Genomic DNA, 22522 nt, shown 5'->3' on the forward strand with positions numbered 1-22522 from the left:
TCCCCCTGAATCGCATAATCACGCAGGATCATTAAGGTTGGAAAAGGCCCCCAAGAGCATCGAGACCAGCCTTTCACTGTCTACTAGACAGTATACTAAGTGCCACATACAGTTCATTGAATGCCTCCAGGAAATGCAAGTCCACCCTTTCCCCAGGCAGCCAGAGTCCAGTTAATGCTTAATAAACCATTCAGTGAAGAAATTCTTCATAATATCCAGCCTGAACCTCTTCTGACATAGCTGGAGGCCATCTCCTCTTGTCCTGTTGCTGGCTACCTGGGAGAAGAGACCAATCCTCATGCGGCTACAATCTCCTTCCAGGTAATTGTAGAGAGCAATAAGGTTCTCCTCCCCCTGCCAAGTCTGCTTTACCTCAGGATAAACTCCCCCAGCTCCCTCAGCTACTCATCACACCTCTGCTCCAGACCCTTCACCACCTCCATTGCCCTTCTCTGGATCTGCTCCAGCACTTCAATGTCTTTTTTGTTGTGACGGGCCCAAAACTGAGCACGGGACTCAAGGTGCGACAGTGGCGGTGCTGAGTGCAGGGGACAGTCACTGCCCTGCTCCTGCTGGCCACACTGTTGCTGATACACAGCAGGATGCCACTGGCCTCCCTGGCTAGCTGGGCACACTGTGGCTGATGTTCCTTCCACTGTCAACCAGCATCCCCAGGCCCTTTTCCTCCAGGCAGCTTTCCAGTCGCTCTTCCCCAGGCCTGCAGTGCTGCATGGAGTTGCTGTTATCCAAGGACAGGATTTGGCACTTGGCCTTATTAAACTGAGGTACTGGAAGAATATTGTCATCTTATTGCAGGGGTTCCATACTTTTGTCTCCTTATCACAAAAGTTTCATACCTTCTAGGTGTTTCTCGTGGCCTGTTCAAGTCAGGCCTAGTTCCTAATCTTTGATAACTGGCCCAGCTGCAGCTCCTTAGGGATAAGATTACTTTCTGCACTATCTTTATTTTCTTATATTATATCCCCCTACAGGAGAAGGCATTTACAGTTTTTGAGGGCACGGTTTCTTCGTGTAACACTGGGAGATGTTTGCTGCTCCTTGCATGTTCCAGTGGATGAGATTTTGTTCATTGCTGCGATACAGGGTTGTTTGATAGCTATTCCTAAAATTCCACTGAAGTTGCTGTTGTGGGCAAAATAATGTATTTACTGTATATTTGCTATTTCTGTGCTTGAATACAGATGAAGATGGTTTTTTCCTTAAAAAACATGTTGTAGCAAGACCCAGAGCTTTCCTGGGATGAGGCTTAGGTCCTGGTACTGCCTGACATGGTTACTCTGTGTACTCGCCCTGTGTTGTTGTGATTCACTGTGCTGTAAGGACAGACAGGTCTGTAAAGTGGCCACTGAGTTGGTAGCAATTACTGTGGAGCCTGAAGTGACTGCTTCAGCCTGGAAAAACTCTTCCAGACTGATGATGCTGATGACTTTGTCCTCTGCCTCTCACATAAAGGCAGACAAAACCTTTCTGTTGTAGCTTGACCCATAGCACTGTAATATAGTTTTAAGTGAATGATTTATATTTGCTCCACCATAATATACAAAACTTTGAATTTCACATTAGTTGAAATAACATCATTGGAACTGGAATAGTCTAGAGGGAGAAAAACTAAGTATGTTAATAAAGGGATTTATACTTCCATATGTTTTTTTTCCCCCAACTTGTTTCATCTGACTGCATTACAGGTGCACTGATTGCGGGTGTAATGCACTGAAAGCAAGTCATCAGGGTTGAAATCATCTTCAGAGTTTCAAATAGGCACATCTTGTGTGTAGGAGGCCTACATTCAAAAGAATGAGCACTGACTTGCCTCCCACTTGTGCAAGAAAAGAGCAGCACAATTACAAAAATAATTCATTTAGAAAACAATGTCACAGGTCACTACATGAGCAAATAGGAAAATATTATGAAATGTATTACTGGAGAACTTTCTGTTCATTTAGAAGCTGTGTATCTCAATGAGTAGTAATAATTGAAGGAAAGTGGGGAAAGACAAAAGTATGTTGTATATTGGCACATGTACACATATTTTTACACCTGTATTATATAATATAATGGCAACACAACTTCTGGTGTTTGATAAAAGTACAAAAAAACCACCAAGACCCTTAACCCAAACACATAAAATAGTATTTCAAAATCTCTGTACAACCCTGTTTTCTCTTGCCTGGCACAGAGTGACCTGGAGATAGTTGCAGAAATCATCTGTAGTTTGCTGGTTTTAACCTTTATGGTCACACACACACACACACACACACACACACCCCTCCCTCCCTGTCTCTTTTGTTAAGTATTAGTTAAGTGAAGCTATTGTAAAATAACCTTAGGTGTGAATTTAAAGTGCAAAAGCTATTCTGCACTGACTTGGCTTGTGGATACTTTTTCTAAACTAAAAATGCTTTTTTGGGGGTTTAGCTTGATTCACCTCAGACTCAACTAAGCTGCATAAAGTCACCCCACATATGAAATAAAACCGTCTATGCAAGCTGGCCATTGTGCAATAGCTGTTACAGAAGAGATATTAACACTTATAAACAAGTCTAAATGAACATTGATGTGATAATTTTAAAGTCAGTCAGAGATGGGGCAGAGATGAAATGGAGAATGTGTTTCAGCTGGAAGATGGTTGTGGTCATGGACAACAAATCACTGCTGCCTACCCAAATAGGGAATGTCATTCAGGGGAGCCTTATATCACTGAACAGACCCTCAAGGTATCCTCTGACCAACTTCAGGCAAATTTAAGAAAGCAAAAACATTTCTTAACCAAATGGTGAGACAAAAATATTCCCATCTGATCCTTTTAAAACAAAAAGGGGGGAAAAAAAGGCTCGTGGATAAAAAGTCATTGGCTCCCAAAATCATGTGTGAGCTTGGATAAAGCGTAAAAGTGAAATAGCTGTCTTGTTAAGAGTGGTTAAAGTCATATTGCCATCAATTTCAGTGAAGCCAAAACTAATAATTAAAATAGAACTCAAAAATCAAAGTCTGGAGGCTTTCTTCTTTTTCCCCCTCCTTTAAGATTAACTGACTGTATAACTGACTCCAAACCACCTGTTTGTTCATGTTTACCTGCTCTTAATATAGAAGCAACAAACTTACATATTCTGCCTACAATGTGAGGCTTAGATGCTTTTAAAGTACAAAGTCATCTAAATCCAGGATTTGCTGGGCTCATGGGTCATATTTACGAGTATAGGCCATAATAATTCTCCTTTTACACATTGCCATGTTCATGGGTAGCTCATTCTTGGCAGATATGTGCCTTTTCTTTACTATTTTTAATTAATGTCAGCATAATAAGTAGTCTCTAAATCTCTCTAGATGAATAATGCAGATGTTGCTTATGTAATTGAAGTGCAAGTATGTTTTGGCTGTAAAAATTCCCTGGGGTGTGCATGAGCTAAAAGTGACAGCAGATTCTTTAGCCTGGGTGTGTAGGGAACAAAGTGGTCTATGAGATCTCTCAAGGAACATCCTTCATGGAATCTGTGAATAAAAACACTCAACACAATTTAAATCTTTATTTTTGGTGTAGTATTTCTCTTATATGGTAAGAAAGTAAGATGTCATCTTCTGCTGGGGGGAAGCATTTTTCTAAGGGTTCAGAAAGTTAGAGAAACATTTTTAATCTCTTCTTCAGAGAAGTGAGGTATCTTGAGAAAAGGTGTGTTTCTCCACTGCTAAAGAGGCCTTGTGGAAGAGCTCAGTTGGACCCCATGTTCTTGGGTAACGAAACCAATTCACTTACCCTACAAATTCTAAAGCACCATTTCAGGCTGCAGTAAGAAAAATCGTTGGAAAGGCATCTCTGGTAGATTAGATGTTTCTGGTTTTCTAAACGACTAGTTTACTAGACTTCAGTTAAGTTTCTTGCCCTTGTTGCTGCTGATCCAGGAGGCCAGACAATGTGAAACCTCCCCTGTTCACTCGATGCAATGTCAGCCAACAGCATGAACTGCTATTGAGTGTAACTTGAGCTAATCCACGTACCTTTGCATGAAATAGCTTAGGAGTTTGCAGATTATTTGTGCTGGCAGCAAAGCTGTGGATGCAGTAATTTCAGGAGAGGACAGTAACACCTTGGGGCATTACCGTCACAGCTGTTGGCAGTGACTCTGAATCAGTGTAAGTGATGCCATATACAAAGAGAAAAATTTTAGCTTGAGACAGCTGCCGAGGTTGAACTGAGCTCTTCAGCTGACTTCATGTCAGAGTGACATTCCATGCTGTGGAGCCAGTTTAAAGGTAATTTGTGACCAGCTCAACTCCTTGTTGGCTGAAGATTTTAGAAAGGGTAGACAGCTGGGGAGAGCAAATTATTATCCAACTCAAGTTATGCTATCCACTTCTGTATTGATTCTGCTTTTGCAATTTTTATTTATGCAGGTCCTCTTTTGTAAAAAGAAACAAACTCCACAATGTATCACTTACAGACTGAGCATTAGCTTGAGGCAGGGATATTAGTGAAGAAGTTTTGCAGGTGACGCTAAGATGTCATATGAGATTAATGCCTTCTGATGCTAATTGCTGCCTAATCACAAAGCGGGCTTCTTCTGTACAGGTAAGTGTACAGATAAGAAACAATTTCTATTTTTAATGGTAACTCAGTTTTCTGATGTTTCATGTTTGGAAATGTCTCTTTCTTTGTCATCGTTTCAAAACCTTCATCTGGGTTCTGACAGGCCAAAGGGTATAGGAAGGACTTGCATTTGCTCTATCATTTACAATTTTTGTGATGGTAAGGAAGCTTTGCCCTATAAACATACTTTGCTAGTCAAAACTACTGATTTTGACATAGGTTTACACAGAAGACTATCTGTAAGACACATCTTGAAGAATCACATTCATTTTAAGGTAAAAAAACTTCTTTTGTAAATAAAGAAAAATATCATATTATCACAATAACACACCTTGAGATCTGAGTTCTCTAAAGAAAAAACAGGCTCAAAAGTATTTCCCATGAATGTTGGGTCTGATCTTAAACCATTTTAGAAAAACTTCTAATACCATAAAAAGTGAGTACAATGTGTTATCAGTTTAATCTGATACTGATTATTACTATTTGATCATGATAAATTTTATTCATGATTTTGGTTTCTTATCTGTCTGTGCCTATTCTTCATCCTTAAGGGAAGATTCAAAATATTGAAGTGCTTGCTGCAGAGAATGATCTTCCTGTTATCTTTGATAGTTACAGTTTCTTAAATCTATTTTTGTGTAACTACTTATTTAATTTTTATAAATGACCCAAGAATTATGTAGATGAAAATTATCTTGTTGCTGTGCAGCATCATGTCAGAATCACATCTTTCATTTTCTACTGCTGCATACTTGGGGAAATTAAGAACTTCTATTTTAGAACCACACTGCTAGATAAGCATCCTACGTCTGTGTAGGAGGTTTCTTTCTTTATTGCCTTGTGTGCCATTTCCATTTAATGATATCTCCCAGTTACATGTAAAAAAAAAAAAAAAAAGGTTCTACTAGTACTCCTTCTGAAATCTGCCACCAGTGAATATTAATATAAGTATGGTTTCTCTGTCATACTCTAGGATGTCTGTTTCACAACAAAAAGACCTTGAATTTTCCCAATGTAGTATCAAATATCAGCACTGAAAAGTTAAAATTAGAATGTTGTTGTTATGGCCTGTAGTTGTATATGCTTTGTAGTGCAAAATTGTAATTCAAAACAGGAAAGATTGAAGGGTTTTTAAATGAAGAATACTGATAAGCTTGCAAGTATTTCTTCTTACTGCTGGATTTCCAGTTTGTTTAAAATGTACTGCCAAATTTGGAAAAAAGTTATTAAATGCAAGTTATCCCTTATTTCTATTTGTTTCACAACCTATGTGCATGGAAATTTGCAATATTTAGTGAAAACTAAATTTGTCATTTAGAAAGAAGTGATTTTGTTATAAACTAAAGGTGCATTATGTGAGATTCCAACATACTAGACCATCCTGAAAAATGTGGCGAAGGAAGAAATGTGATCACAAAAGCTCAAACGACTCATTCAGAACACAAAATGATCCTTGTACAATCAAAATTGAACTGTGCTAGGATAAGTTTTTTACTTTCAAATTGCTGACAGCAAATGGTCAAGACAAGTGTTTCTGTCTGAATCAAGGACAGAAAACATATGAGCACCATTTGTTGAAAATGCTACTGATTGCTGCATCAGACCAAGTGGCAGCAGTGGGTGGCAGTCTGGGCTGCATAGTGAAATCCTAATATTAACAGATCACTTCATAGTATTTGTATTCTTGTTAATAACTGAAATTCAAATTAATTGGAAAACTGCTCTGTATTTTTAATTAATGCACCATAATGCTAGAAGAACTAATGCTAACGGCTTATAGAAGCGTAAAATAAATGGATCTTCTAAAATCAGGAGAAAAGTGTTCATATGAGGGTTGTGTATAGGGCTGTAGGAAGTCATACACAGTATAAGTAGTGTAGCTTCCTTGTAAAGCTCCTTGGTATGCTAATCCATGATCAAATAGAATTGAAAAATCCATGTTGTGAGTTTCAGCCTAACTCTGGAAAAACACATTTGGGATGTAGATAAAGATGCAAGCTGATGAAAGGAGAATAAATGTAGGTGTAAACAAGGAGGAAAATGAATGAGGAGGAAGCTGGTTCTGAAGGAACTTCTCTTGCACTAGCATCATGTTTCTGCAGCGCTATTTCTGAAAAGCAAGTACTGGTTTGTCAAAGAGAACTATGTAGATTTGCAAAGTCTCAAGATAACCAAAGGCATATTTTTGGAGCTTTGTGTAAGGCTTGTTTCAGGGCTGCTGGATATTAGCAGAAAGCTTCTCATCCATTCAGTATGTGAACATTCTGGAAATTTACAGCACTTGGTTGTTATCAGTCAATTACTCATGACTATGATATCAGTTAATCAGCTGTTGTATTCTGCTGGCCTAGGAATGAGCATTTACAGAGGCATTCAGCTGTTTCCTCTCAGGAAAAGAAGAGGGATCAGTAAGCACAACTGGCCTGGGCAGAATTAATGGTGCCAGCTACTGTATTATAGGAGACTGTACTTGCCTTTCTTATCATGGGTGATAAAGTATTTTATTGAACATGTGAAACTTAGACAACTTAGGCACTCTGCTAAACAGCTGCAGGACAACTGTGAGGGTTGTCTTTTAGAGAGTGATCAACAACTGGTAACTGGAAGGGCTGAGGCAGCTCAGCAAAACTGGCTTCAGATTATAACTGCACTCTGTGTCTTACCCAGAATAGCTGGTAGGCAGTAAAGAGGCTTTCTGCCATTCCTGAATGACAGTCTCTCAAGGCTTTTTGAGGATATTGTTTCTACATCTACTGAGGAAATGAGACCTTGTTTGGATGCTTTTCCTTCTGGTTTTTTTTTTTTTTTTTTTTTTTTTGTTTTTTTTTTTTTTTTCTGTTGTGTGCCATGCAAGATAGTACTTACAGTACACACCTCTAGATCACTTAATGGATACTGGCTTTGCGAGCACTGCAAGTCACATTAATTTTAAATATAATCATGCATAATAATTGACAGGAATAAATTGGCTATATCTTAGTTCTGACAAAAATGTTGAGTATTTTAATTATAGCAATACATGACAAGTTGGAGATACCGGGTCTACAAATCAAGGAACTTGTGATAGGTGAACTTGTCCAAGTGAACTTGTGAAATTATTTCTACAAATAGCCTTTTCTCACTGTTTCAAGCACTACAATTTGGAGGCTGAAATGACCTGACAGAATTTTGTTTGGATGTCTGGGTAATGAAGTCTGGATGCTGTTCTCTGGAACAAACTGGGAGAATTGTAGCTGAGGGTCTGCTGGCAATATTTGAATGACAGCTGATGAATCTAAGATTGAAGTGCATGCAGTAGGAGAGAGCTGTAATTTTTAATAACAATACTCTCAAGAAATATGCTCCTGTTTAACTCCATTACCTAATTTTTTATGTCCATATCGATTTCTATGAGTGCTTCCTGCACAGTAAAGCTCCACTCTGCAATTAGAAAATCAGATTTCATATTGAATTGTGACAGTGTTTTGTTGTTATGAAGTTCTCCTTGTTGTCTTCTGTATTGCTTTGAACTTCTGATGTCTTCTGCTCCTCAGTCAATATACACCTTTTCAAGAGCTTCCACTAATCTTTCACCAAAAGGAAAAACACCCCAAACATCCAACTGTTGTAGTTGCCTGAAATGAACAGCAGTAACATTTGTTTTCTTAGTGGTACAGATGTTAAGAATAGTGACCCTATAACTTGGTAATTTTTCTCACTACTCATACTTTCAAGATAAGAGGAGGTTTGGGAGTTGTCTGTGTGGTTGGTGTTTTGTGCGGTTTTTTGGGGAGGGTTGTTATGGTTTTTTTCTTAGTTGGGCAGTTTTTTTTCCTCCTGCAGTTTTTGGATGCAAATTTCCCGAACCATTTCCCATTCTTGAGAAACTCTAGAAGTTTTCTTCATCTTTTCTGTGATGTACATTGATATGTGAAGCCCAATGTCATGATTCTATGGTGATTGTTAGTGCACAGTGGATTTGCTATTCCCTGCCTTGAGCACAGTGGATTTCTGCTGTTTCTTGTTCATAGCACAATAAGACAACATATTCAGAACACTTCTTGTGGGGAAGAGATTCTGCTGAGAAAAAGACAGTGATTGATTTTTTTTATTGCTTGAAGCAGTAGTGATATTGGAGGATGCCTCTCTCATACATATGAGGAAAGAGTACAGAAATAACAAGTACATATAAATAGACACTATGGTAAATCCAGCAGAGACAGAATACTCCAGGTTGGTATTTGAATACTTTCTCCATGGTTGCCTTCATGGATCATGTGTATTCTGAACTTCTACTGTAGATCTTGGTTACATTACCCTTCTCCAGATAATATCCTTTGCATTCTCAGTGCATTGTGGCTTCAAGGAGCTGGAGAAATCTCTGCAGGAGTGGGCGTGGCCGTGGGGGGAGATGAGGGAGGAGCAGCATTTGCAAGGGAGGAAACATCCTTCTTAATGTGTAGGAGGGGAGGGTTTTGAGAGTACTTGCAAAATGTCGGAGATGCACTGATAAAAAACTTCATTGCTTCCTGTTGGAATTGCTGAATTTCTTTCAGGCTGGCAGTCCTGTGGCAGCCATGAAGATCTGTGTTTCTGTTGGCTAACAGAAAACATAAATAATGCTCAAATGCTCAGTGGACCATATACATTGTATAACCACATCTGTATTTGGGAAGCATTCCTGCCTTGGAATACCACATTCTAGGTAGGGCTGTTGCTATGAAATTGTGGTTTATGCCCTATGTAGAAATGGAAAAAAATTGTTGTAGATTGTACTATGAGTACAAGCCTTTTAAGGTTCCCATTGACACGGAGAAAACCCTCTAAATTTTGTATTAAAAAAGGATAAGGGGAGGAAAAAAAGAACAAACTCTATAATGAGATTTGTACTAATAAACATAAAGAGAGTAACTGAATTAATTTTCCTTATAATGAATATGCAATGTACTTTATGCAAAAAATAAGAAATATTCAGAGATCACAGAGGTAAACAGACCAACTGGTTGTTACAGGTCACAACTTGGTATTGGAAGGAATCATGGAGGACTGCCAAAATACTGCTGGATTCCAGGTATGGAAATCAGAATGATGCAACTTCCTTTTGAATCTGAGAAGAATAAAAACTGCACACCAAAAATGCTACAGTGTAATGGTGATGACAGAAGAAGCTGAAGCCTGGCTTGCACCAATGCAAACTGCCAGCAGAGGCAAGAATAGACTGACAGAAAAGAAGGATTAAGGAGTAGAGGGACAGATAAGGTCATCAAGGTGCATAATTATGTGGTTGCAGATTATCCTCTGTATTTGGTACCCGCCTATCACATATGTCTTATTTATCCACGTTGGTGTCTCCCACTGTGGTTTATGTTCCCTTGCTGTTCTGTAATTTATTTATGTGCTGGAATAGGGATGAATCCTCATGAGAGGGTACCATGGGCTAGCAATGGAACCTGGTGTTAGCAAATGCTCACTTTCTGATTCCTCTGATGCCCCTACATTTATGCAGCATATGTTTAATTTAATTGCAATGGTTCTGAGTCATTGTCACTAAAACCTGTTTGGGCTGAAAGTTCCTTGAATGACTGTAAGTGTCAAATGATTTGAAATGGGCTTCAAGATTGCTGCTTGCAATATATGAGCTACTGAAGCTCAGAAGGATTTCCTAGTTGATGTTCTCTGTAAGAGATGACTTTGAGGATGTTCCTCTATATATGCACATACATACATAGATATATATATATATCTTGCACATATAAATAATACATAACACAAATATTCCAGAATCCTGCAAATATTTATACACAATGCACCATTAGTTATTACCAGTTACCTGATGTCACTGGGGCAGATCTTATTTTTATATTATTAAATAGCCTATTGATGGAATAAATAACTTCTGCATGCTTCAATAAGAAATTGGTCTACTCAGAGTATTAAAGAAACAGCCTAGATTATTGTCTGTAATACTAATTCTTAATGAATAACATCAGTGTTATACAAAGAGAGAAAAAATATCACATCTTATTGTTTCAAACTCCAGTCTTTATTTCTGTTATTACATTAAATTCAACCAAGCTGTGAATATTACTTTGCAGTACATGCTATCACTATGCCTTTTCTTGTTCATTTGTTGTTGTTAGGACTCTGAGTGCCTCTAGGGCGTTTCTCTGCCTGGGCTTGAAGCCAGCTTAAAGAAAGCACAGCTGGTTATCTTGGGGAAGGAGAGACAGAAGAAGCTTTAGTGGAAGTTACCTGCCAAAACAAGCCTCACGGGGAGCTTCTGCCACGTTTTCTTGGGAGCTGCTTTAAGCTGAGGCTCTTGCATGTGGCTGTGCCTGAGTTACGTTATGGCTGTACTGCAGTCATTCCTGTTCTCAGCACTTGATCTTGGCCCCAAAATGTGAACTTTTCTACCCCCTTAACTTCAGCACAACTTCATCCCATGAAGTGATTATAGCATTTAAAAAAAATGTATTAGGATTAAAAATTTACATATGCCTACCAGTTCTTGATTTTTCTTGCCTACCATGTTTTTCAGGAGTATTTCCACTAATCTGAAGAATTCTTGATCTTGTTGAGAGTTAGTAGACCATGGACTTTTCCCAAGGTAGTAGCATTATTATTTATGTTATCTAAATTAGGATGATGAATAGTTAAATAGAGGTAAAGAATTTATGGTGCTTTACATTTTCAGAGTTCTAATATACATATATTCATCAGTTCATTTTCTAATTGCTCCTCTCATACAGTATGTAAGAAAATATAATCAATAAATATTTAAGGAAAAATCAGAGGCATTTTACAGGCAGCTTTTTTTAAAAAAAATCTTTTTTGTTGTTGTTGGGCTTTTTTTAATATCATCCTCCTTAAGGTAACTTGAACCTAATTTTCAGAAGGACTTGTGTCACTTTTTAGTCAATTGAGCAGCAAGAAGCATTTGGTGTCCTATTATTGTATGTGTAGATTGGTGACAGTTTGGTGATGGAACATGTTTAAGTTTAGTATCACCTGCATATTGAGCTCCTAAAAAATACAGGAACAGTATAGTGTGACAAAAGAGTTTACATGTGGACTTGAGCATTTGAAGCTAACCAAAGCTCAGCTATTCAACCTCCATGTGGCCTTCAGCTCACCACTTAGCTTCTTCAAATACTGTATTTTTCTCAATTTTAGTGAACAATGCTACCACAGACTGTTGTTTGTAAAACAAACAAACAAATAATGTGGCATTCTGGGAAAAGTGATAGCAAATGCAGAAAGACTACAAAGTCTTTTTAAAGCTACACGAGCTAGCAAAATTAGGAAGAAAGGGTCAACAGTCCTGGTTTTCAGCATGCCATATAATTTGGTACTTCATAGATTCCCGCACTGTCTTTCCCACCATGGCATCTGACCTTCTTTCAGTAGTGTTTAAGCAATGTGAATAACTTTGTTTAACATGTGGTTTTTTCTCCAAACCACAGTGTCCCTCCCTTTCCCTCATGTAACAAGGTTTCCTCCTGGTTCTCAGTGAGCCTGGTCATGACACACTGTGTGTGTACACCTATGTATTTACACATGTATGCTCTATAAATATGTGTATTTTCTCCACAGGTTGATCAAAGAAACTGAATCTTGCTAAAATCTAGCTTGAATTAAGTGTTTTAAACTCAGATATTAAGAGTAAATATAGGCACAAAGGTTTTTTTTTTTTTGAAAGCTCTTTTAAATAGGCCAAACCCCTTCTTTCCAAGCATTCCATCTGTCTGCATCAAATTTCCCAAGAGAAGTTGTGTCCTAGCATAATATTTCAAACCTGAGTGATTAATTCTGACAAAGATGGGAGACAGACATTGGTATTGGAAAAATGAAAATTTCTCTGTAGTAAAAAGTAATTGTATAAAAACATTCTTGTATAAAAACCATTTTTATGAACATTTTCTCCTGTAATAGTGCTGGGAAATGGACTATGAGGGAGTGGCTTTATTTGTAATTAGGCTGATGGTCTTCACAGTCTCAAAACTAAAGCCCAACAAATCTGAATACAGATTTGAAAACAGATACAGATCTGAATACAGATACAATCACTCCTATTTCCTATAAGACATTTTCAAACTATCTGACTGTCATTTAATTAAGTCTCCTCTTATGTGAGTTAAAAGGATTTGCTTCCTTCTTGAATTACAGTACCAGTCAAGTTAGAGGAGGTTCTGGGAGGTCACTAGTTCAGTCTCCTGCCAAGAGTGAGGGTCAACACTGAAATCAGATGCTGCTTCTCATTGCTTCACTATCCTCACTAGCTGGTTGAAATGACCACTGTTTCCATCAGCCTCTCCTTGCTGAGGACATCTGTTCCAGCACCTGATCATCTTGAGTTTCTACTGGCTCCAGTTTATTAACATATATTTTATATTGGGATGCCCAAAACTGCACACAGTATTCCAGACACAGACTACCAAATGATGAATAAAGAGAAATAGTAATTTCCCTTGAACCTAGCTCAGATTTTCTTTATACAGGCCAGGATGGTGCGAGCCTTCACTGCTGCCTGGTGTTTTTCCCACTGTCCACCAGGACCCCCAGATCTTATTTAGTGTCACTGTGTGTCCTGCCAGCCCCAGCCTGTGCAATGGCAGGACAGCCTGGGCAAAATGCAGGGCTTTGCATTAGTCTGTGTTGAACTTCTCATGGTTCCTGTCACTCCATTCTCTAGCTTGTCTAGAGGCAGCCCTGCCTCTGAGCATTGAATATATTTATGGGATACACACTGCAGCTATTAATTACTGGTTTATGCCGACATTAATATTTTTAAATAAAAATCACATCCTATTGAAATTTTAGAGGAAATTTCAGTGTGATTATGAGGTGGAAGCATTAGGCTTATTAGAATCTGAAATTCCTATTACAAAGGGTGTAAATGCTTTTTAATAACCCATAGTGGTTAGGACCTTCATTTTATACCTAATTTCAGGGAGAACTGATGGCTCCATAATGTCTCCCATCATTCTGGAGCACAAATTCAGTTCCTGAGAATTACAAAGAGGACAGGGCCTTGGCTCTACTCTGACGCGGGGAAAAGAGCGCCACCTACTGAGCCCGTGGCTCGGTTTTGCAAATTTAAGTATGCAAAGCGTAGTCTTTAATCCAAATTCTGACTCAGTGCAGTCCAGTGTATTAATGATATGAGTCGATGTTGTTACACTACAAGATGTGTCTGTACAAGCCAAAGAAAACTAAGATTTTATACGCTGATAGCTAGGAGATCTTCCAATCTCCTTCAATGTAGTAACAAAATAATGATGTAACAGGGAATGCGTGTGTGTTAAGTTTTGTCACGGTAAAGCTGATAGAAGTGCAGCCATCATGTAATCTCAGTATATGCTGAGAAAAGGAGAAAGAAAAACTTTAAAAAGCATAGCAAATGCTGTTACTGAAAAGAAGTGATGGCTGGCTCTGGAGAAGATGTAAAGACCATGTAATGTGAGGAATGGAGAAACAATTGAAGAGTGTATAACTGTAAAATCCTTACAAAACACTTCATAAAACTTTTATTGCTCCGTAAGATAAACACTAACATACAGCTCTATAAACATCATTGTGTCTTTGAAGTGTTTCTTCTATTTTAGATCTATAAACTAGTTAGTGTACCTACTGGCTTGCTTGTTTTTGTCCTCATCCCATTTGGTATGTTTAGGAAATACAGTCATCCTTTCCTATAGATTTTGCATTTTACAGGGTGTTTCATCTTTGTCCTTGTGGTTACTATGTTGTCTTTAGCTCAGCATGATTCCTATCTACCTGGATATGTTACTTAGGAGGGAACTATCAAACCCAACAAGTTAAAATATCTCCCGGAGCAGGGTAGAAAGCACACTCCCTGCTCTGCGCAATGTTCACTTCTGCAGCCGGATGATGACGTTTCTGCCATTGTCTGCTGCTTTTATGTGATTAAGTATTGTGAAATACAAGATGCTGCTCATCATTTTGCTCCCAGCCTCCAAACAGGTGAAGTATGACAGAACATGCATTTTGCTGTTAGAATATGATTTAAAATCATAGAAGATTGGTTATTTTTGGTTGGGTTTGTTCTCCCCCCAATGAAAGCTGAGACAAGTAACTTCAATCTCATGTGCTTCATGGGGGGCACCAATTGCCTAACATAACACAGAGGAAATAACTCCAGTTTATTGAATCTCTTTTCAATCTTTATTAGGGCAAATTAAATTAATGAGTTGTATGCCTTTGACTACAGCTAGTTATTATATGTTCAATAATTTATGTTTGCTTTACATATTAGGTGATTTGTGAATATCTGGGAATATTCTTTCTGAATTGATTTAAATAGTTATGGACCTATTGTTCCTGTCTATCATGAGTTTGGAAGAGCAAATGTATTAATGATGCCGTAGCAGACTTTTCCTTGAAGGTACTATTGAGAGAGTGTTGCATCAAATGATACCTCTGGTTGTGAAAGAAAAAAACCTTTACCAGGAGTACCTGTGGCTACTATTTCGCTCTTCACCACCATGTGTCTCACTGTTATCCTCTCTCTGCACCATGACAGGAAAAGATTGGGTGTGGTAATTAGACTGCTGACCTGGGACTCATCAGAGTAACCTGGTTATGCATCTGTAGTCATAGGCAAGTCACTTCTCTGGGCTCCTGTTTCTACACATCTTGAGCTTCCCTGGTAAAAAGTTCTGCAAGGAGCTATTGGGAAAGTAACACGAACTACAGTGAGCAGTGCAAAAATTACTTCTATATTTCGCTCTATGAGGCAATACATGCTGGAAGGGAAACTGCCCTGCTGGTCTGGAAAAAAACCCAAAATCCAGCAATGCTGCTGTGTGCACTGAATGATCTGAGCCTGGATGAAGGTAAACATGTGGTAACGTGCACATTGAAGAAAAATGTTTGGCATTTTCATGTTGCTCGACGTTTCACTGAATGTGAGTCCAATCTGTGAATGCTGTCTAAAGGTTATTTTATAATTTAAAAGTTCAATTAATTGTTAACAAACTCTAGTAGGAGAGCAGTCTACAGAGGGAGCAATGTCAAAGCAGCTTCTTTATTTCCTGCCTTAGTAGGGTAGAGTAGCATGCCTGCATTTGTCAGCACACTGTGTTTTTTATTATCGGACCAAGGCAGCAGAGGAAGCCATATTCCAGAAAAGGAGCTGGACATTTTTAGAAACCTTCGAAGTATGAGTTATTGTGAAAGTAAATTTCAGGTGCTGGTAAAGCAGCCAACAACATAGACATGACCTGAGGATTTGCATTGGACTAACATCCTTTCTCCTTTCCTTTTTTTTTTTCCCCCCACTTTTTCTTCTGGAAAAGTGAGAAAAGACCGAAGGGGAGAAACAGAAAAGCATGTTTTCCTTTGGTACAAGGGTTTCCTTAAAAACGAAAAGCTCTTTGTTTGCTTTTCTTTAGAGAAAAAGGACACGAAGCCTTATCTTGCTGAAGGGGCTGGCTCTGAACTAGGGGCATCAAAGCGGCGCTTTCCGACGGGTATTGGACACGGCAGTATTTTGCAGGGCTTGGTTTTCAAATCAATGCTGCAAACTCTCTGCCCGCCCCTCACTCGTTGGGGATTTCCTCTCCTTCGTTGCCAGCAGCAGCGACAGCCAAGAGCAGAAGGTCAAGCCGAGATCTGCGGACAAGGGCAGGGGGCCCAGGCCCCTGCCGGGTGAGGCGCTGAGGGCCGGCGGGAGCTGCGCCGCGGAGGGAGGAGGAGGAAGGCGGGAGGAGGAGGAGTTGAGGAGCCCGGGCCCGGGAGCCTCCCCGCTTACTGCACTAGGAAGTGACGCTTTCGCTGAGTCCCGGAGAGAAAGAAACAAAGTTTGGGGGTTTTTTTCCCCTCCTTCTTCGCTCCCGCCCCCCTCTGCAAACAGCTGCTCCACGTTCCCCCGCGACGCCCGCCGTGCCTGCCTGCGCAGGTGAGCCAGCACGTTCTCTTTCTTCCTTCTCCTCTTTTACGCGCGTTTATTTATTTTTTTTTTAAATTTGCACGATTTGCTTCCGTTTTCCTGCCATTTTGGAGAGGGGGTGTCTTTCCTGGGGCGTTTCTTTTGGGGGTGGTGGTGCGTGCTTTGTTTGTGGGTGCTGGGTGCAGGATGAGGAGCAGAAGTACCTGTGGAGGTGACGAGGGCGGCTGGCTCCGCGCCCGGGCCGCGCAGCCCCACGGGGCCGGGGCGGCGGCACTCCCGGCCCGCCTGCTGCGGGGGACCAGGCTCGGCTGCTGAGCCGTCGCCTCCTGCCGTAGCCTGAGTTGTTCCGAGCGCTCCGGAGGGGTTTCTTCGCGGCTGCCTGGCTGCAGCACTTCTTTCAGGATGTGTCTGTGTCCGGGTGAGCTGCCTGCGGATGGAATTTTGGGGGGTAGGTTTGGGGCGGGGGGAGGTTCTCTTTGCTCGCGGCGTGTGCGGGGCCAAGGGTGCTGCGCAGGAGCCGCCGGGTCCCGGCCGCCGCTGAGCGCGCATCGTGGCGAGGGTCGGATCGCTCTGCTGGAGTTTACGCAGTGGAGGGGGGTGGGGAGGAATTTGTTAGATAATGTTTGAAAAATCCCGTGCTTTCAAGTGTACAGCTCTTTTCTGGCAGCAACTGCAAAAGACCGATTCGTTGCAGTTTAGCAGTAAAAGCTGACAATACACCTACGCGCGTATGTGAAAGTCTTATATAATACTTACGGGTTTTTTTTTTTTTTAAACAGGCGTAAGCAGGATTTATTTTTGGTTTATAAAGTCTTGTGTGGTTGCAGCTTGCAGAATTAGCAAAATATTCTGTTAGCTCAACAGAGATTTATTTTACATTCTTTTAAAAACATCTAATTTTTTAATAATAACTTGATTTCATTCCGGTTACGTGCTTTGAGCTTAGTGTAAAGGCCATCTGTACTGGAGCAAGCAGTTAAGGGAGGGGAAGAGAGAGAAAGAAATGTCCTAATGCAGAGACTATTAGGTTGTTTGGAGGGCGAGACTGCAGTTCCAAGCAGCAACAGCAGCAGCTTTATGACTGTGTGTAATTACAGAGTGATTGCATAGGACAGCATAGTTGGAACGAATACGTATACACAGGCTATTGTGCAAGATTTCTGTACCGAACAAAACCTAGTTTTGCATTGCAAATGCTAAAAAGAGAATGTGTTCTGCATTGAACTGCCACGTTCCTCTTAGACTGACTTCAGAGAATTAGAAGAGGAAGGTAGAAGTGGAGTGAGGCTGATCGTAGAAATCACAAATCTGAAATACTCAGCAGTAACGCCACTAGTAGTTTCTGAAATCACAGCAGACAGAAATTGAAAGCTCATTGAATCTGCGGGTTCATGTTTCTAAAGTGATTATATACAAGCTGAAATCTAAGCAGGTTTGCTACAGTCCTGCACATTTAGTGTAATTCTTGCTCTGGTCAATTTTTTTGTGTGCTTGTGTGGGAAAAAGACCTATGTTAAAATAAGAAATTGCAGTTCAGCTAGCTGGCTTGGAAATGGAGAGAAGAGCATTCGGGAGAGTTTCTGTGTCAGGCCACAAAAACTTAGATCTTGAGCAAACTACCAGACGAGAGATTCGCTCAGAGCATGCTTTTTCAACTTTAACTTAAAAGTTGCGTCTGGTTCAGTGATCTTGTAGGCAGTGTTGGCTGAGGGATAGTATGAGGCACTGAGAAAGTGTGCCACTGACACTCTATTAGCAAGGCTTTTAACTAAGACTTGAAAGAACATCATAATAATGCCAAAAATCTTGTGGGTACAACTTAGGTTCCCTAAGATTTGTTTTTCAGAAATGCTGGTCCCCTGTTATTTTTATCTGCTTAGTTTTGAGAGTACTTGGAATTCATTGACAGATCTGAAAGATTTCAGATATAGTGCTCAGATACTGGCCTTTCTAACATTAGAGACAAATTTCTGGAAGTGTTTTCTTCAGCTGTTATAGCTGATGTCTTAATAAATGCCACAAAGGCTTGTAAAGGGTTTTGAGCACTGCAATGAAAAGTACTATAAAAATGGAAAGCTGCTTTAAAATTTCTTGGTGTCCAACTAAAACATATTTTAGCTGAAAACACACATATTATTGGTAGCTTCCTCAGGTTGTCAAGAAAATGGTTCATGTAAAATATATGTGGCTTTGTTAATGAAGAATGAAGGGATCTGCTGGGGGTTTTTTGTCATTTGACAACTGATCTTAGTGATCCTTCTGTAAGTTTATTGGAGCATTTTGTTTTAATAAAACATGAAAGAAATATGTTAATGTATGCATTACTGTGATGTTCTACTTGTAGATTTTTCTTGAAATTGTGCTTCATGTCTTGACTAACTTAACAATCTGTGTTATACTGGATGTTTTAACCTCAAAATTACCTCTGGAGTAGTTCTTAAAGATTTGATTTGAATCATTTGTGGTAGTGATACAAATAGTCATTCCTTGTGCTAAATCTTTTGGGTTTTACAACCTATGTGGTGGGAGAGAGTTTTTAGCTAGGATTCTTTGGACTTGTATACAAAGGAGTAGGTAACTTGCACGTCCTTGAGTTGTCCTGTGGTTCTCAGTGGAATTAGTCATAGATATATATACATTTGTGTGCATGCTAGCAAAACAAAGGTGTAGCTGTGCTAGCCTTTAACCCGTCCAGGTGCATGCGAGCAGTGCTGATATGAAGTGATGAGGGCTGTAGCACAATGCAAGCTTTTCAAAAGCCTGCATAAATGCTCCAAATGTTAGATTATATTTTTGCATTTTCACTCTTATGGTCGCATGTCAGTGGTGGCTGCAGAGCCACAGGAGATACTGTCAAACCTGTCATCCCTTTCATGATACTCTTCTGTCAAGCTGCTAATCAAGCCCTTAAGTTGCCCCTGACTTGAGGACCTTCTTTCTTTGGAGATGGCCACCTTGGTGGTATGTGTGTGGAGGTGTGCCCAGGCATGTAAGGAGACAAGAGGGACTGTCATGAATCAGACTGGAAATCTGCTAGCCTGTGGCCCTGTTTGCAAAGGTGTGTGTATTTTCTATATGCTTAGCAGTTCTTGAAGGATTTCTGCTCAAGAAACTTACATAGTTTTGTGTTGAGTTTAGGTAAGCATTTAGCAAACAGTTTTTTTAACCTGCTGATCAAACTGTAGAATAGAAATGTTGGTAAGAGCTGGAGATTTTTGTACCGTTTTTTGGAGTTTTTTGTGGTGTTCTGGGGTTTTTTTTTTTTTGGCTGTTTTGTTTTTGTTCTGGAGCTTTGCATAAAATTTTAGTACTGGTTGCATTAAATTACAGTTTATGCTAAAATTAAACGTAGTAAATATGAATGTTGTCTCCAGTGCAATTAGTTACATTCAAAGAGACATGAAATGAGAAGTAAACCACTTTGAGTATTCATAGTGTGAAATGGAGAGGTGAGGGAGGCAGGAGCTCTGTTGGTGAGGTTTTGCAATATATGCCCAAAACACTGCAGGTTCTGGCACGAGCAAACCAATGCTCATGAGTCACATCCAAAGGGAAGACTTGTCACTGAGCAATTTGTAAATAGGAGGGATGAACTGCTAATTCAATGAAATATCCTGAGGACCTTCCCTAATAATTGCAAGTGTGGCAGAGAGCTTTATGTCAGACGGGAGTTGCTTGTATTTTGAATCACACGTTCCCCTGGTGTGATTTGAGCCTTCAAACTAAGAAATCCTTGTTATGCATTACAGATGTCCCTGAGAGAGGTGGCTGGTCAGTAATAATTTGAGTTTTTGTAGCTGCATAGCAGCCCCTTGCATTCTGTGTGGAAAATCCAGCAGCTTGCAGTGCACAAATGGCATGTGTCTGCAGCAGGAGGCTGCTCAAGGAGCACTTCACAACGCTTTGCACAGCTTCTGTTTCTGAGCGGTCTCCAGCTGTAGCCCTTAGTGCTCTGCTGATCGACTCCAGTGACTGAAAAAGTTATGAGGGAAAGCTCTACTCTGCACACCAGGGAAAGGTGTGAATACATGCATTTTGAATGCAGTCCAGGTTTTTAGGAGCAACCATTTGAATGTGGATGCAGAGATAATCTTGGTAATTAATTCTTTGTTTTTCAGGCTCTCATGATGCTTTTTATTGTATTTTGTGCAACTGACAGCCACCAGATAACAATACCTAAATTAATATCATTCATTAATCTGTATATAATATGATGTACAGATATTCTTTGAAATGTACACACCCCAAAATTAATGTTCTTTTTATGTACAAGTAAACTACTTGATTGCCCCTTGTTGAATTGACGGCTGGTGTTAATCAAGAAGTTGAAAACTAGGAAAAGCTATTTTGGGAGGGTGTGGCCAGTGTGTGTTAATTTTTTGTTTGTTCTTAAAGACATCTTGAAAGGCTTACAGCAAAGCATAGAATAATGTTTTCCTTTTTACCCTTAATTGGTGAAAATTAAGGGTATAGTTTGACTTAGCATTGGTAAGAATTGTAAAAACTGTGTCATTTGACTTTAGCATTGGTAAGAATTGAAACAAGTTAAGTGTTATTAGTACCTGAAGTAGTAAACAGAGAAACAGTTCTGATATCTTTTTTACTATATACCTTACTGATACATTATAAGTTCAGAGCTGGGATGTAAAGAGACAGGAAGGTGAATCAAGTCAGTGTTCATACTTTATTTTTTCTTTGCTGCCTATTATCATCTCACATTGGTTCTCAGTTGCTTGGCTTTCCCCATGATAGGAGAGATTACACTGCAATTATATATATTGGTATATCCTCCTGTTGTTTATTTTAGGAAGACAAATTAAATGTTTGTATATATTTATATGTACACACACTATTTGTTATATATATGCACGTATCTCATTTTATAACTCAGTTCCCCTGAGAACAAAAGTTTCTTCTCCTTGTGATGCTAGAGTAGTTTATGAAGTTTTGTTGGGTTTGTTTTTTTTTTTAAACCATGCTGAAGTTTTTTGTTTGACTGTTTGTACTATTATGTTAACCTTGAATATAATGCTGTATTTTGGAGTTTATCTTAATTTCTTGTCTTTGATAATGTTGCTTTTGTTATTTCTAGAGTAATGGTGATCAAAATATGCATGAATTATAACTGCAAGTTTTGTTCTAGTCTATTTTTTAATTTTATTTTTTGAAGGGCTTGTAACTAACAAGACTTTTTGAAATACTGGTTTGGTTTCGCAGCCTGCCTGTGGTACAGAGTTCTGGGGTGGATTTCCAGCTATCAGAGTGGCTGCTTCCCTTCAGCATGGACAATCCAGAACCTGTTGTTCTCTGGAGCTGCATGTTGTGGGGCAGTCAGCCTGCTGAAATGCTTGTCAGCTTGTCTGCGCTGTGCATCGTAGTGAGGTCCAAAGTTGAAACTAGTCCCAGAAGTCTGAATAATCTCCAAGTAGCCTCGTTATGGTGTAGTTCATAGGTAAAAGTGCATTTTTGTTTGGATCCCAAGTTTCATGAGGATGTTGCAAGATTTCAAACTTGACTTAATCACGTATGCTTAGGTGCGGCCTTACCTGCCATGCCTGTGTACGCCTGGGATTCCTTGAGCATTTCCTTTTCAGCTCCTGCATATGTCATCTGGTTACTTGTTAAGAATTGCATTCTTGTTTACAGTTTTATAACATCCTTAACAATACTTTTGGGAGTTTAAACTGTTTTGATTTCAGGCTTTTATTTCTCCCTACATAATGGATTCTTTCATGCACTTCCTGAAAGGAGAGTTTGCTGTGTTTGAGGGAAATTACTGCACTTGGGTGGAGAAGAATTTAGCAAAGTATTTTCCTATTTAAATTTGATTTTATACCATTTGAGAACAAAATCCCAGCACTGCCAAATTCCTAGTGGGAGGAGAGAGAGCCACAGCTGTAAGACTGCTTTAGGAGATTCCAATGATGACAACTTAGGATCCCAAATACTCACATATGTGAAACTGGCAGAAAAATCTGACTGCCCCTATGATTTAGTTTGATTTCATTACTTTGAAAATTCTGAGTTGA

The 22522-nt window shown here is 39.5% G+C and overlaps 1 protein-coding gene across 3 annotated transcripts in view; it reads left to right on the forward strand.

The window, feature by feature from the left end:
- Positions 1 to 16323: 16323 nt before the first annotated feature.
- MIDEAS (mitotic deacetylase associated SANT domain protein) overlaps positions 16324 to 22522 on the forward strand; it is a 53017-nt gene continuing 46818 nt past the window's right edge. The window contains exon 1 of one of the 3 annotated variants that reach the window (XM_059849572.1): positions 16324 to 16502. The gene's annotated coding sequence lies outside the window, so the exon portion shown is untranslated. Of the gene's footprint in view, positions 16503 to 16746; positions 16942 to 22522 lie in introns of those variants that run through there. The other 2 variants (XM_059849574.1, XM_059849573.1) reach the window with 2 other exon arrangements.

The sequence above is a fragment of the Haemorhous mexicanus genome, chromosome 6 (assembly GCF_027477595.1).
Source record: "Haemorhous mexicanus isolate bHaeMex1 chromosome 6, bHaeMex1.pri, whole genome shotgun sequence".
NCBI classification, from domain to species: domain Eukaryota; kingdom Metazoa; phylum Chordata; class Aves; order Passeriformes; family Fringillidae; genus Haemorhous; species Haemorhous mexicanus.